A 15,591-nucleotide genomic window follows, 5' to 3' on the forward strand; every position below is an offset into this window, starting at 1 on the left:
TAGGGGAAGCATCATCACTGTAATGTAGTCCTACATTTGCCCTACTCCAAAATCTCTTTATCATTTCACTGAAGCCCACTGTTTCCACATGATAATCCGCTTGACATTATTTTCTGTCTCTAGGCACCACTTACTCCTGTAGTATCTCTTTCAGCTCCTATTTTTGTTGTCTGACCTCCGGGCTCTCTAATGAGAGGAGCACGCTTTCCAAGAAGTAATTACAGCAGGTGACATAACCAGGCTGGCTGTAGCCAGGGTTTTATTTTTTAACCTTGATGAGTAAAGTAGCTAGAAACACTGCCCTCTAAAAGCAAAAGATCCAGTTTCCCTTTGGTACTAATTCTTCTTTAGTTCTGGGAGACACCTTGGAGTGATCTCTTGGGCTATGTAAATTTAAAGCAATCAACCATGTCTAGTTCTTGGGTAAGGCCCCAAAATAATTAAGGTAAAGCAGATGGTAAAATAGATGCCTTGAGCTGTTAATAAAACATCTCTTAGTAGTTCTCTGCCACTACAGATTATTATTTCTGTAAGTGTGAATGTAGACTGTCCTAGGCTTATGCATCACTGACTATCTTTGCAGAGTCGAGAGAATTATTCTTTGGGCAATTGTTTGTGAGGGTCATGGAGGTGGGATGAAAAAGAATGCTGGGATAGGGCACAGGCTTATTTCCTTTAGCCAGTGCTGGAAGAGAGACAGTGAACAAAAAAATAAAGAGTACTCAGCCCAGCATGCCATGGTGTGGATTGTTGAACTCCACCTGTGGTGTTATTTAAAGACTGAAAATCCAGGACCTTAGGAATTGGACTGGTGCCATATTATGTTGTCCTTTGTCTTTTGTAGGACATAGGGCAAAAGAACATCATCTGGCAGCATTAGAGTTTCAGAGGACCTGGGTTTGTGCTATTTGAGGGTAAGTTTAGACAGTGGACCTCTCAGAGTAACCCCTGCTAATAGCAGTGTGAGTTACTCAATTACATTTCTTTTCAAGTATTTCCCAAGCCTTCTGAACAGACTTGTTAACATCACAGCCAGCTCTTAGTTGTGCCCTAGAGCTTGTCCCACTTTCTCTGAGGAATAGCAAGAGTTTTCCAAAGTTGGTGGTAGAAGCAATGGTGACAGTCATCTGTATAAGCCAGTGGTGCCCAGCGGGGCTGCATCCTTATGGGGTGATAGATGTCAGGGCTAGAGCAGGTCCAAAAACTTGGGTATAAGAACAGAAAGGATTGATCCTGAGGACACAGGAACTAAATCATAGAAATGCAGAAGAGGAACAGGTTTCTATGAAGGCTTATGCCATCATAATTTGAACACTAAAAGTATGTATGGTAATTTGTCATCCCTGGCTAGTGAGATAGGATGTTTATTTGTTACTCTGTACACCTTAGCCAGTCTCCAAGACGGCTCCCATATTGTTGTATTCATGTCCTTCTGTAGTCTGTAGTCTTCTCCCACAGTGAATCAGAGCTAGTCTATGTGAACAACAGACTATGGCAGAGGTCATAGCTGGTGACTTCCAAGATTGGCTTGTGAAGGACTTGTAACTTCTGCTTTGGTCTCTTGGACAGTCTGCTTTGGGGAAGGCCAGCAATCATATGAAGACTATTTATTTATTTATTTATTTTCTTTTTTAACTTTAAGTGCCTTTTTTTCAGTCATATGAAGACTCTTAATCAGTTCTGTGGAGAGGCCCACAAGAGGAGAAACTGAGGCCTCCAACAACATCCAGCACCAACTTGCCAGCAATGTGAGTAGGCCATTGGAAGTGGATCTTCCAGTCCCATTCAAGCCCTCAGGTGACTGTAGCCCCAGCTGACATCTGACTGAACCTCATGAGAAACCCCTAGCCAGGGCTTTCCAGCCAAGTGGCTCCCACATTCCAGACCCATAAAAACTATGAGAGATAATAAATGTTCATTATTATTTTAAGCCACTAAGTTTTAGAATAATTTGTTATGCAACAATAAATAAAACAATATTCTAAAGATGTCATAGAACAAATGTCTATATGAAACTCTGATTAAATAGGTCAGAAAAGTCTTCAGAAAAAGGGACATGAGTTGAGTCTTTAAGCATAAGTAGGAGCTTGCCAGGTGGAGGTAAGGTAAAGGGGAGTCATTTAAGGCAGAAGGAATAGCCTAGCCATAGGGCCAGACATAAGAGGGCATGACTCGTTTGAAAAACAGTAATCAGGGGCGCCTGGGTGGTTCAGTGGGTTAAAGCCTCTGCCTTTAGCTCAGGTCATGATCCCAGCGTCCTGGGATCGAGCCCCACATCGGGCTCTCTGCTCAGCGCGGAGCCTGCTTCCTCCTCTCTCTCTGCCTGCCTCTGCCTACTTGTGATCTCTGTCTGTCAAATAAATAAATAAAATCTTAAAAAAAAAAACAGTAATCAGTTCAGCATGACTGGGGTGCAGTATGTTTAAAGAATGAGATAGAAAGAGATTAGAAGAGTAAATAGGAACCAGTTCACAAAGAACCTTATATGCTAGGCCCAGGTGTCTGTCTTTTTATCCTGAAGGCAATGAAGAGCCATTGAAGAATTTTTTAGCAGGCAACTGACATGATCACGTTCAAATTTACAATTCTAAATTGTACATTCTAGAGTGGTGGCCGAATGGAAGGTGGATTGGAGGCAGAAAGGCCATGGATAAAGCTATTGCGGGACGCCTGGGTGGCTCAGTTTGTTACTCGGCTGCCTTCGGCTCAGGTCATGATCCCAGAGTCCTGGGATCGAGTCCCACATCGGGCTCCTTGCTCAGCCGGGAGCCTGCTTCTCCCTCTGCCTCTGCCTGCCACTCTGTCTGCCTGTGCTCACTCTCTGACAAATAAATAAATAAATAAATAAAATCTTTAAAAAAAAAAAAAAAAAGCTATTGCAAGTCTAGGAACTAAGCCATTAGTGTTTGAACTAAAGCCTTAGCATTGTGAACAGAGAAGGGGGAATTGATTAGAGGGATTTTAGGAGGTATATTTTTTAGAGTGTGAGGGATGGGGGCACCAGGTGGCTCAGTGAGTTAAGCCTCTGCCTTCAGCTCAGGTCATGATCCCAGGGTCCTGGGATCAAGCCCCACATTGGGCTCTCTGCTCAGCAGGGAGCCTGCTTCCCCCTCTCTCTCTGCCTGCCTCTTGCCTACTTGTGATCTCTCTGTCAAGTCTATAAATAAATAAAATCTTACAAAAAAAAAAAAAAGAATGTGAGGGATGAAGGAAGATGTGGAATCTAGGAGGAGAAGCAAGTTTTGAGGCAGTGAGTTTAAGTGGTCTGTGGTCCAGTTAAGTATGAACAGTGGGCCACTGGGAACACTGGTTTGTCGTGGAACCCAAAAGAAGGCAAGGTCAGGCTGAAGAGGGACACTTAAATTTTGAAGGCTTTTTCATGCAAGCATCCCTTAATAAAAATGTAAATAAGCCCATGGGTGGAATAAAATCTCAATAAAATTTAGGGTATTAGGTTTATCTTTCACTGATAGCAAAGCCATCTAGAAATAAGATTTATAACAAGAACCTGGGAGAGGATTGAAGGAAGAGAATTAAAACCAGGTGTAAGTAGTGAGAGTTAACTCAAGGACCATTTTTTTTTTTAAAGATTTTATTTATTTGACAGAGATCACAAGTAGGAAGAGAGGCAGACAGGGGGGTTAGGGAGGTGGGGAGTAGGCTCCCCACTGAGCAGAGAGCAGGATGCGGGGCTCGATCCGGGACCAGAAGATCATGACCTGAGCCGAAGGCAGAGGCATAACACAGAGACACCTAGGTGCCCCTCAAGGACCATTATTTTTAAGTGAACTATTCACCCAATGTGGGACTCAAACTCACAACCCCGAGATCAGGAGTTGCATGCTCTACTGGCTGAGCCAGCCAGGTGCCCCTTGAAGACCATTTTTTAAATATCTTCCAGTTTTGCTGGGGATTCAACCTCAGCAGACCCTGGTAACTGATTAGATATAGAGATTGAAGGATAGGGCAAAGTCTAAAAAATTATTATTTGCCCTTCCAAATAAGTTTCCTTTTTATTTAGATCCATTTCTTTCATCACCTCAAATATCTTATGGTCTATGGACCATCTATTTCACTGTTGTAATTTTTTTTCAAATTTAATTATGTTTCTGTTTACTTTGCTTATATTCTAGTAAGTTTGTATCAGTTTCATAATTTTCTACTTCCTTTTTGTTTTTCCTTTTTCCTCTTCCTGCTTTTTGTGAACAACAAAAAATAAAATGTCTCCTTTATTAAATGTATAATAGGTGTGACTTGATTTCTTTTATTGAGTATTTTCCAGGCAAGGTACAGGTCTTGATTTCATTGTCAATTGCCTTCTGATTCTTTGAAATTGTTTTTCGACTAGTATAGTGATTTTCATCCGTAATACCTAATTATGGTCTTGAACCTAACACTTTTAGAGTTGGATTTCAACCAGTTCACCTGATTTGACCTGATCTGCTTATCCAAGAACCATGTATTTAGAAATATCATGTAGATAAATGCAGTGTCCATATTCTTAGCATTTTAGGGATCATAGAAAAATAACTTACAGGTCAAATAGTCTTGTGATCAGCGTAGGAAGAAGAATTATTGTGAAAATGTGATAAAATCTCAGACCTTGAACAGTCCTTTTTTCATTGGTTGTTTCAAAAAATATTTCTGCCTCAGTAAAAAAATTAGTATCAGTGGAATTCATGTCATCTTATTGGTGGAAATAACTGTGGTTTAAAAAAAATAACCACTTAATTTTTGCTAGCAAGGAAGCCTGAGGAAAATAATGCTAAAAATGAGTAAATGGAGCTGAGTGTTTTTACCAAAGTGCTTAGCGGTTAGCATAAGAGACACCACTTAATGTACTTAACTTTTCAACATTTAATTGATAAAAATGGAGGCTTAGTAGAAATTATTCAAGGAACAAAATATCTAGTTAATATTTTAAATTTAGCTTTATTTTAAACTGTTTTACGGCACATTTAAAGGTAATATTGCAGAATCTTAATAGATTTTTTCTAAGATAAAAACATTTTTCTGATTACATAATTGACACAGGCTCATTTCAAAAATTTGGTTAATCCAGAAAAGCAGGAAATAAGTTAAATTACATAAACCTCACTAGCCACAGATAAGCATTATTAACATTTTGTGAACTTGCTTCCAACTGTCTCTTCATATATTTATTTTTATATGCATATGTGTGCACATGGTTTGACTTGCACAGAATCATACTCTACATTCTGTTCTGTAAACTGATCCTTTCATTCTGTAACACATTGTGGACACCTTTCCACATATATAAATATAGATCTGTTCCAGCTCTCTAAATAGATACATAGTATTACACTTTATGTAAATACCATAATTTAATCAACTATTTTCACATTGTTGAACGTTTCTTTTGTTCCCAAGCTCTTCTTTAGTTAGTAATGCCATAATGAACATCCCTATCATATTTCTTTATTTCCTTTCTTCCCTCCATCCTTCAAATAAAACATGGCTCAGAGTCCCCACTCATCAAGGTAGGCAAAGTTTATTTTTGGTATTCTTTTCCCCATTGCAGTGAACTGTACAAGACCTCTTGGGTATGAGTGGCCCTGGGACACTGAACTGGGGATATGCTATTAATTCTCCTCTTTCTGGCCTGAGACAGCCCTCCCCCAGAGGTCTCTTCCACTCTGGGTGGCAAAGCAGCCCAGCACTGAGGGTCTTAGTGCTTTGTAACCTGTTTCCAGGACATCCTGTAGCCATCCCAACCTGCGTACTGTGCTTCGCTGGGCGCTCTGAGAGAGGGAGACGCTTGGACATCATAAAATGCGACAACCTCTTCCTAGATTCAGTGCCGTTTCTAGACTAAAAAGTCTATTTTCTTGAAGAGATGGGAAAATGGGGGAACTTCCACTCAATCTTTCCAGATAAACCTATAACAGACAACTAGACAGTTGATGTTGGAGGAGTTACTGAACCGCCTTAAACCTCAAACTCTTTATCTGTAAGACAGCAACAAATAGCAACTCCATCCCACCAACTATAGAGGCCAAAACACTAAGCTTTCTTTAGCCCCTCTCATTCTCTCACTGCCACTCATATTCTGCCTCCCAAAACTCCTAAATAATTCAGAATCTGACCACACCTCCCACCTCCACCGCTTCTACCTTGGGCTATGCCTCCGTCATGCCTCACCTGGATCTTTGTGGTAGGCTCCCAGCAGATTTCCCTGATTCTGCCCTTGTTCCCCTGTGATCAGTTTTCCAGGCAACAGCCCCTAATTCCTTGAAAAAGGTTATGACTTGGGCGCCTGGGTGGCTCAGTTGGTTGGGCGACTGCCTTCGGCTCAGGTCATGATCCCAGAGTCCCGGGATCGAGTCCCACATCGGGTTCCCAGCTCCATGGGGAATCTGCTTCTCCCCCTGACCTTCTCTTCTCTCATGCTCTCTCTCAAATAAACAAAATCTTTAAAAAAAAAAAAAAAAAAAAAAAAAAAAAAAAAAAAAGAAAAAGGTTATGACTTTATATCTAGCTTAGAGGAAAAGGCAAAAATTTTAGACTAACCCATAAAGCCCTCCTACAGGTATAGCCCCACCTCCCTTCAACTCCAACCATTTTCTTCTTCAGTCACTCTCTCCTTGCCAAGTCATGTCAAGCAGACCTTTCACATTTGCTTTTTTCTCTCTCTCCAGTTATCCTCAAGGTTGTCAGTTGTTTCTATTCAGGCACTTGCTCAAACCATTCCCTTTGCCAGTATCCCCATATCCTGCTTCATTTTTTCCTTTCTTTTTAGGCAGAATTCACCACTGACATACTGTATGTTTATTATTTGTCTTTTTAAACTGCCATGTAAACCTGTTGAAGGAAGGGAGTTGTCTAATTAGTTTTTAAATGCCTAGAGGAGTGCCCGGCACACCTTAAGAGCACAATAAATATTTGCTGAATGAATGAATGGACAATCATAATAATCATTACCTTTCAGAGTCATAGTAGGAATTCATTCTGATATAAAGTGCCTACCAAACAGTAAAGACTAAGTAAATATAGATTGTTGAAATATCATCATCATCAAGTTTAAACTTGGCTTTGAAGAACAGATTAGGAAAAAGGCATTCCAGCAAAGAACTGACTAGCAAGAGGCCTACAAATAGGAAATACTCTAGAGAAATACTCTAGAGGTAGGTGTAACCTGCACTAAAAATACATGAGAAAACTGAATATTGGTGAGAGATAAGACTGGAAATGCAGGGTTGGGGCAGAATGCAGAGAAAATGAAACTTAAACCTCAGAAGGCTAGATTTGTCCCTAACAGTGGGGAACCATCCAAGATTTTCAGCAAAGAACAATGTAAGGAATTGGTTTATGAAACCTTTGGCCATGATCAGTTATCCTTTGTTGCAAAGTTGCATGTTCTAGCTTGTGCAAGGTGGGTTTGTTAATCAGAGACAACAATGATTTTCTTTAAGAAACTCGGCTGAAGGGGCGCCTGGGTGGCTCAGTGGGTTGAGCCACTGCCTTCGGCTCGGGTCATGATCTCAGAGTCCTGGGATCGAGTCCCGCATCGGGCTCTCTGCTCAGCAGGGAGCCTGCTTCCTCCTCTCTCCCTCTGCCTGCCTCTCTGCCTACTTGTGATCTCTCTCTGTCAAACAAATAAATAAAATCTTAAAAAAAAAAAAAATAAAACTCGGCTGAGGGGCACCTGGGTTAAAGCCTCTGCCTTCGGCTCAGGTCGTGGTCCCAGGGTCCTGGGACCCTCTCTGCTCAGCTGGGAGCCTGCTTCCCTTCCCCTCTCTCTGCCTGCCTCTCTGCCTACTTGTGATCTCTGTCAAATAAAAAAATAAAATCTTAAAAAGAAGAAGAAGAAGAAACAACTCAGCTGAATTTTTGAGGGGTATAGGCTGATAAGAACTGGCCTGCGACCCTATCAAAGACCACCCTCTTTTCATGTACACATAAAATGTGTTCCATGTGGCAAAAAAAACCTTGGTGAGTCACTCAGTTGCCAGCTCCCTCCTCTTTCATGATTCTAATTTGTTTAACCTTTGGATTAAGTTCTCTTCAGACCTTGGCTGTGTTTCATGTCTTACTTTTTCACTTCACATACAATTTCTGACCAGGTCTCTCTCTATTACATAACCTCACTTCCAGTTAAAATGGGAAAGGGCAGTCCTGGGACCATCAATATTGGCATTACCTGGGTGCTCATTAGAAGTACAGAATCCTCAGGACCTACCCAGCCCCAGTGAATTAGAATTAACATTTTAACAAGATCTCTGCTGATCTGTGTGCACATTAAAGTTTAAGAAGCACTATCCTTAAGCATTCCTTAAGTAACGCCTGCATCAGCATCTTTTAAAAATCCCCCATCGCCTTAAATAAACATACAGGAGGGATGTCTGAGGGGCTCAGTCGTTAAGTGTCTACCTTTGGCTCAGGCCATGATCCCAGGGTCCTGGGATTGAGTCCCACATGGGCTCCTTGCTCAGTAGGGATCCTGCTTCTCCCTCTGCCTGCCTCTCCCCTTGCTTGGGCTTGCGCACACGCTCTCTCTCGGACAAATAAATAAATTAAAACATACGGGGTGTTTGTTTTCTTTCTTTCTTTTTTATTTTAAAGATTTTTATGTATTTACTTGACAGAGAGAGAAAGCAAGAGAGGGAACACAAGGAGGAGTGGGAGAGGGAGAAGCAGACTTCCTGCTGAGCAGGGAGCCCAACACAGGACCCTGGGATCATGGCCTGAGCTGAAGGCAGACACTTAAGGACAGAACCACCTACGTGTCCCAGGTGTCTGTTTTCTATTGTTGTTGTTGTTGTTGTTTGTTTTGTTTCTAAACAAACTTTCTGGATGGGTCTCTCTAACCACTCTCTCCAACTAGAGAGCTGTCCACACTTGACTTTCTGTATAGAAGATCTGAAGCACAGACTGCTCTGAATGTGCGGTGTTTCTCAAGGTAAAATTCTCAGATCACCTACATTTCAATAACCAAGAGCCTTTGTTAAAAATGCAGATTCCCATCTTACATCTGTTAAATCTGACTTTTTAGGGGAAGTGCAAATCACTTTTTCTACTAACATCTGATATATAGCAACCATCAAAGAACAATCAGAGAACTCTCAGTGGCAGAAATAAATGCAGTTTCCAACTATACTAGCTCCCCTTCTCCACACTGAATTCTCTTTCTAGCTTTGACTCCAACCTCTCATCCAGTTCTGCAGTGGGTTATTTGAAATGCAGTAATGACCCTATTGTTAGTGCTATTCTGTAAGAGATCTCACACAAATGCTATTCTGGTACCTCTTTTTTGAAGTATGCAAATAGCATTCCAGAATTTCATTTTTTTTTTAAAGATTTTATTTATTTGTCAGAGAGAGAGCGAGAGCGAGCACAGGCAGAGTGGAAGGGAGAGTCAGAGGGAGAAGCAGGCTCCCCGCGGAGCAAGGAGCCGGATGTGGGACTCCATCCCAGGATGCCAGGATCATGACCTGAGCCGAAGGCAGCTGCTTAACCAACTGAGCCACCCAGGCGTCCCCAGAATTTCATTTTTTATTGGTTATCAGTTATTAGTAGTCAAAAGAAATGTGGATGTTCCTATCAAACAACTTAAAGTTTATTTCTCTGCTCCTTGGTATTTTCTTATGTAATAAAATAGAATGCTTTTCTTGTGTCTGATGCTTTAAGTCACCATGTTTCTCTTCACCAATATCTTATATCAAGCCAGTTAGTTTCATAGTCAGTCCTTTGGAAAAGTGTTTGGAAAAAGCAGGGGGATAGGCAAATATATTACTTACTAGTTAGTGATATTATATACCTGAACACTATCCTGTTCTCCAGGGCCTGGGAGATAAGGGTCAGAGACAAGTGTTCAAATAGGAACCTGGTGCCTGCAGTTTGCTGGTCTACCTCCTAATCCCTACAGACTATATCAAGGTTCCTGTGACCTGAAGGTGACCAGTGACCTGAAGGTCAAATAGAGTGGGTGAAAGAATGGTAGCACTAGTTGCATAACTATTACGAAATTAAGTTAAATTACACAGTTTGAATCCACATTAATAGATATTAAATGTTAAATTAATTAATAAAAATGACACCTCTTACAAATTAAATTTAAATGAAGTCTGAATCTTAATGAAGAGGGACTTGGAGAGAGAAAGAGAGAATAATTTGTATTCCAGACTTCTGCATCTACCCCAAGTGTTTTTTTAGGTTAAAAAGTCCTTCTTTCGGGGCACCTGGGTGGCTCAGTGGGTTAAGCCTCTGCCTTCAGCTCAGGTCATGATCTCAGGGTCCTGGGATCGAGCCCCGCGTCGGGCTCTCTGCTCAGCGGGGAGCCTGCTTCCCCCTCTCTCTGTGCCTGCCTCTCTGCCTAACTGTGATCTCTCTCTCTCTTAGGGAAAAAAAAAGAAGTCCTTCTTTCAAAAAATTAGGAAATCAAAAACAAAAGTCTCTTTTCTCTCTCAAAAGGGTTTAAGACTTCAAGGGCATTCTTTAATGATTTTCTCTTTATGTAACCTTTTCTAAACCCTCAGCAAGATCTAATCTCATCCTCTTAGGGCCCCTTCTGTTGTTTTCTAATTCTCTTCTTCTTCTTCTTTTTTTTTTTTTTTAGATCTACTTATTTATTCAGGAGTGAGAGAAAGAGTAGTATGAGTAGGAAAGAATAGCAAGATAATATGGGTGCATGCATGTGTTGGTGGAGGGGCAGAGGGAGAAAATCCAAGCAGACTCCCTGCAGAGCAGAGTTTAATCTCACACAATCCATGGATCCATGACCTGAGCAGAAACCAAGTGTTGTTTGCCCAAACAACTGAGCCACCCAGGCACGCCTCTTGTATTCTTCCCTGATTTGTGGTTATATCTGGGAGTCTTCTTCTGGGCTGTACTTCCTTGGCCAGTTGCAAATTCTCTCAGCTAGAAACTATATATTCTCCTCTTTGCACATATCAACAAGTATTTATTGTTCTCTACGGTCAGCAAAGTAAGGCACACAAAACATAAATTATAAACAAAGAGTTTAGCCTGGAAGGAAAGTATTACTTACATAAAACTGTAGCAATTACTCTAAGAGACTATATAAGCATAGGACTACTAGAGACGTGAGTTTTGATCCCATACAGTACTGTCCAGGGAGGTGTAAAACCATTGAAGAGGAGTGTAGATACCTCAAACTATGCAATTTAGCCTTGGACTCTGCAGTGGTCTAGATTAGTGGTCTAATTCCCAGTGGTCTAGAAAGACCAGATGATCTCTGTAGAACTTCTTATAGTCAAATGGAAAATGAGAATGGTGAATGTCTCCAAGCTATCATGATGAACCAAGGCCAAAGATCTGATTCAATTTTCCTGAATTCCATAATTTCCAGGATTTATATATGTTCACGTGGGGAGGGGCACCAGGAGATTGGTCATCCATACTAGCCAGCCTGGTGAAGCCGGTGCCAAATTTAGTTTGGTTTAGAAAAACAAATCATATCAAACAAAACAAATCTGCATATTATGAAGAAGTTCAGAAGTAATGAATTATGGTGATCATAATTGTTGTTTTTGCCTCTCAGTGTCCCTTTTTCTGATAACTGTATCTTAAGAATTTTCGTTTAGAAACTCTCCCTATTTCGTTCTGAGTCCACTTGACTCAGACAGGGCTCTACTTCCAATTCTGAGAGTGGAGGATGTGACCCAGGTCTGACCAACTGCCACCCAGAATTCTATTTACCACAGTGTTGGTCCTGGCATAGGTATGACCAGTTCAAGAGAGAAAAGGTAAATTCCAGAGAGTTGCTTGAAAATTTCCTGGAGAAATGCTATTTTCCCATTGAACTTGAACCTGGGAGGATGTAAACTTGGAGGTTTGAGGTGTGTTGGGGAGGAGGAGGGAAATCATAGATAAAGATCAAAAATAAAGCCAACTCAATGGGAGATAGAACCCAAAAATGGAAAACAACCAAATCCTGATAATATTGTTGGAACCTTTATAGAGCTCCAATAGAGGAAGATATAAATTTAAGTTACACGAATTACTAAATTTTCTTTTATTGCTTAATAAATCCACTTGAATTGGGTTTTCTGTCAATTCCAAACATAAAAGTCCTAACTGATAAATGCATACATTCTAAGTTATGTGGTACCTACTCTAAATGTTTTGGCTGAGAGGGAATAAGGAGTACAGTTGGGGCTGGGCCAATCAGGGAAGGCTTTATGAATAAAAGGGAGCTTGAATAACTCAGAAAGAGATAAGGAGAGAGAAAACAGAGAAAGTGCATGACTAAAGCCTTGGTCTAGGAATGAGCACATTGGGTCAGTGGAGTCCTGAGGAGAGGACAAGTGTCAGAGAGGATCTAGATGGGCAGTTAAGCCAGATAGGGTGGGGGATAGGTTATGGGAGAGTTGTGAAACTGAAGTAAAGGAATTTAATGTAATGAGGATAGGAAGGGATTGGTGATTAAGAAAGATTAGATTATGTGGGTGAACCTGATACCTGGAAGACTGACTTCCTAAATTGATGCATTAATACAAACTTAAGAGATAAAATGGTAGGATCAGCAATGGGAAAGCAGAGACAGAAGGGACAGAAATGAAAATCATCTAAAGGGAAAAACTTATACGTTTTGGTTGGTATGGATAAATGAAGAAGATGCATGAGTTACATATAGCTGGTTTCACCCTCTGAAAGTTATAGGCAGATACATACAAACTTAGTAAATTGATTCCAAGTTAAAACACAGAAAGAGGATGCCTCGGGGGCTCAGTTCGTTAAGCGTCTGCCTTTGGCTCAGGTCATGATCCTAGAGTCCTGGGATTGAGTCCCATGTCGGGCTTCCTGCTTAGTGGGGAGCCTGCTTCTTCCTTGCTCAGCCCCTCACCCTGCTCTCGTGCTGTCTCTTTCTCTCTCTTTCTGTCAAATAAATAAAAAAGTAAAACACACACACACACACACACACACTCAAAACAAAACACAGAAAGAAGTGGGGGAACTTGGGAGAAAGAACTAAATTTCTCAACACTATTATCAGCTGAGGATTCCCTCTTTAAGGCTGTATTTCTGCAATGAAGATAATATTTTGAAAATTTTGATTTCTCTCCATCTTAATTGCCACCATTCCAGTCTAAGTCATCATTATATCTCACCTGGATGGATGACTGAAATTGCTACTTAAATGGTTTTTTCTCCTCATTACTGTCTCTTCCTCCTCTGAGTTAAGGATCCCTAAGATTACCTCCCCCATGTTCAATGATCTGCTAGGAAGACTCACAGGGCTCAGAATATTGTCATACTTGGCTATCTATGATTTATTACAGTGAAAAAATTCAAAGCAAAGTCTGCAAAAGGAAAAACGCACATGGGGCAAAGTGCAGGGGAAACCAGGCCCAAGCTTCTAAGAGTCTTCTCTCACTGCGATCACACAGGATATACTTACTTCCCCAGCAATGGGTTATGACAGCATATGTGAAAGGTAGTAAATCAGGGAAGCTTGTTTAAAACGCTGTGACCAAGGATTTTATTGAGGGCTAGTCCCATAGGCATCCTCTGCCTAGAAGGTACAGATTCCAGAGCCTCAAAGGACAGCAGGTGTTCAGCATAATGCACATTTTTGCACAGTTTAAGCAAAATGAGCCATTCTTACCATTTGGGTGGTAGGAACATTTCCAAAATCTGAGTTGCCAAACATGAGCCAAGAACCAATCTTGTAAGCCAGACTTTCGAAAGATAGCAGGCTGGCTATGCTAACTCTTTTCTGTACATCTTCCAATCCATTATCCAGCCAATAACCAGAAGGAATCATCTGAAAGTATAAATCAAATTATGTATATTGTACTTAGACCACAGTTCAAAATCTAACATGATCTGTAAGTCCCCTGTACAATGTTGACACATCCTTCTCCCACAAACTCATCTCTGGCCATCTTCCTCATCATTACCCTCTGACCTCACAGGCCCCTCTAAGTTTCTAAAATGTCCCTGCTCAACAGAGCATTCTACAATAACAGAAATGTTCTTCTGCAATGTCCAGTTGCCATTGGTGTCCATCAACTACATGTAGCTATTGAGCACTTGAAATACAGCTAGTACAACTGAGGAAATGAATTTTAAATTTTATTTAATTGGAGGTTGCTCCTGGGTGGCTCAGTGGGTTAAGTATCTGCCTTCAGCTCAGGTCATGATCTCAGGTCCTGGGATCAAGCCCTGCATCAGGTTCCCTTCTCAGCAGAGAGTCTGCTCTGCTTCTTCCTCTCCTTCTACTCCGCCTTGCTTGCACGCACTTGCTCTCTCTCTCTCAAATAAATAAAAATTTTTTAAAATATAAGTAAATTGGGGCGCCTGGGTGGCTCAGTGGGTTTAAGCCTCTGCCTTCGGCTCAGGTCATGATCCCGGGGTCCTGGGATCAAGCCCCGAATCGGGCTCTCTGCTCAGCAGGGTGCCTGCTTCCTCCTCTCTCTCTTTGCCTGCCTACTTGTGGTCTCTGTCTGTCAAATAAATAAATAAAATCTTTAAAAAAATATATAAGTAAATTTTATTTAACTTAAGTTATTTTAAATTTAAATAGCTACATGTGGGTAGTGACCACTATATTGGGCAGTGCAGTTCTAGAACACATTGAGATTTTCCCCTTAAAAAAAAAAAAAAAGAGGGACGCCTGGGTGGCTCAGCTGGTTAAGCGGCTACCTTCGGCTCAGGTCATGATCCTAGCGTCCTGGGATCGAGTCTCGCATCGGGCTCCTTGCTCAGCCGGGAGCCTGCTTCTCCCTCTGCCTCTGCCTACCACTCTGTCTGCTTGTGCTCACTCTCGCTCCTCTCTCTGACAAATAAATAAATAAAATCTTAAAAAAAAAAAAGATTTTATTTATTTATGAGAGAGAGCGAGAGAGCACACACAAGTCTAGAAGGCAGAGCTGCAGGGAGAGGGAGAAGCAGACTCCCCACTGAAGAGAAAGCCCAATGTGGCGCTGGATCCCAGGACCTGAGCTGAAGGCAGATGCTTAAGTGACTGAGCCACCCGGGCAGCCCTGAGCTTTTGCCATTTTAAGGTCTTTTGTTGTACAGGAAATTACCTTGATGGCAATGGTAAACATAAATTATAGCATCAGGCAGGGTATCCCAAAAATTATAGAACAGAAACCCTCACAGATCAAATTGAAATGCTTGAGTCACACAGTTTATTTACTTAAAATACACAGAGCAAAGCAAGGGAAAAGAGACAGTGCGGTTTGGGTGGGGGAAGGGCAGGGATAGGTTAACACACTATTAGGAAAGAGTGCAAGAGAAGTGAAAGATCATGCCACTTAAATCCTGGGTTATGTAATGTTTGTATATCCTACATCTCTCTGCTGCCTCAGCCTTCTCTGCTGATGGATCAGAGTTGAAGTTCAAGGAAGGGAGCCTACAAACAGAAAGTGTCCTAGCCCGATGACCTACCTTTGCCCTACCAGGAAGACATGGGGCCCAGCACAGCTTGCCAGTAGCTGTAGCTTGCCAATTAACCTGCTAAACAGCTATGGGTTTTACTTGAGCCATGAGTTTATGTGTTTTGGGCAGAAGACACATGGGCCAGAAGAGTTACTGCTAATAAGTGACTGGATTATGACCTCCTAAATATTAAGTACTCATGTATATTTAGTGTATCCTGGA

The 15,591-nt window shown here is 41.4% G+C and overlaps 1 long non-coding RNA gene across 1 annotated transcript in view; it reads left to right on the plus strand.

Moving 5' to 3' along the window:
• Positions 1–15,591, plus strand: part of LOC101680715 — a 35,491-nt gene that overhangs the window by 19,213 nt on the left and 687 nt on the right. Inside the window, exon 2 of the long non-coding RNA XR_198410.3 lies at positions 1,657–1,748. This is a non-coding gene — a long non-coding RNA (uncharacterized LOC101680715). The remainder of the gene's footprint in view (positions 1–1,656; positions 1,749–15,591) is intronic.

This window comes from Mustela putorius, unplaced genomic scaffold, assembly GCF_011764305.1.
Source record: "Mustela putorius furo isolate JIRA1106 unplaced genomic scaffold, ASM1176430v1.1 tig00000095_pilon_pilon_pilon, whole genome shotgun sequence".
Classification (NCBI taxonomy): Eukaryota; Metazoa; Chordata; class Mammalia; order Carnivora; family Mustelidae; genus Mustela; species Mustela putorius.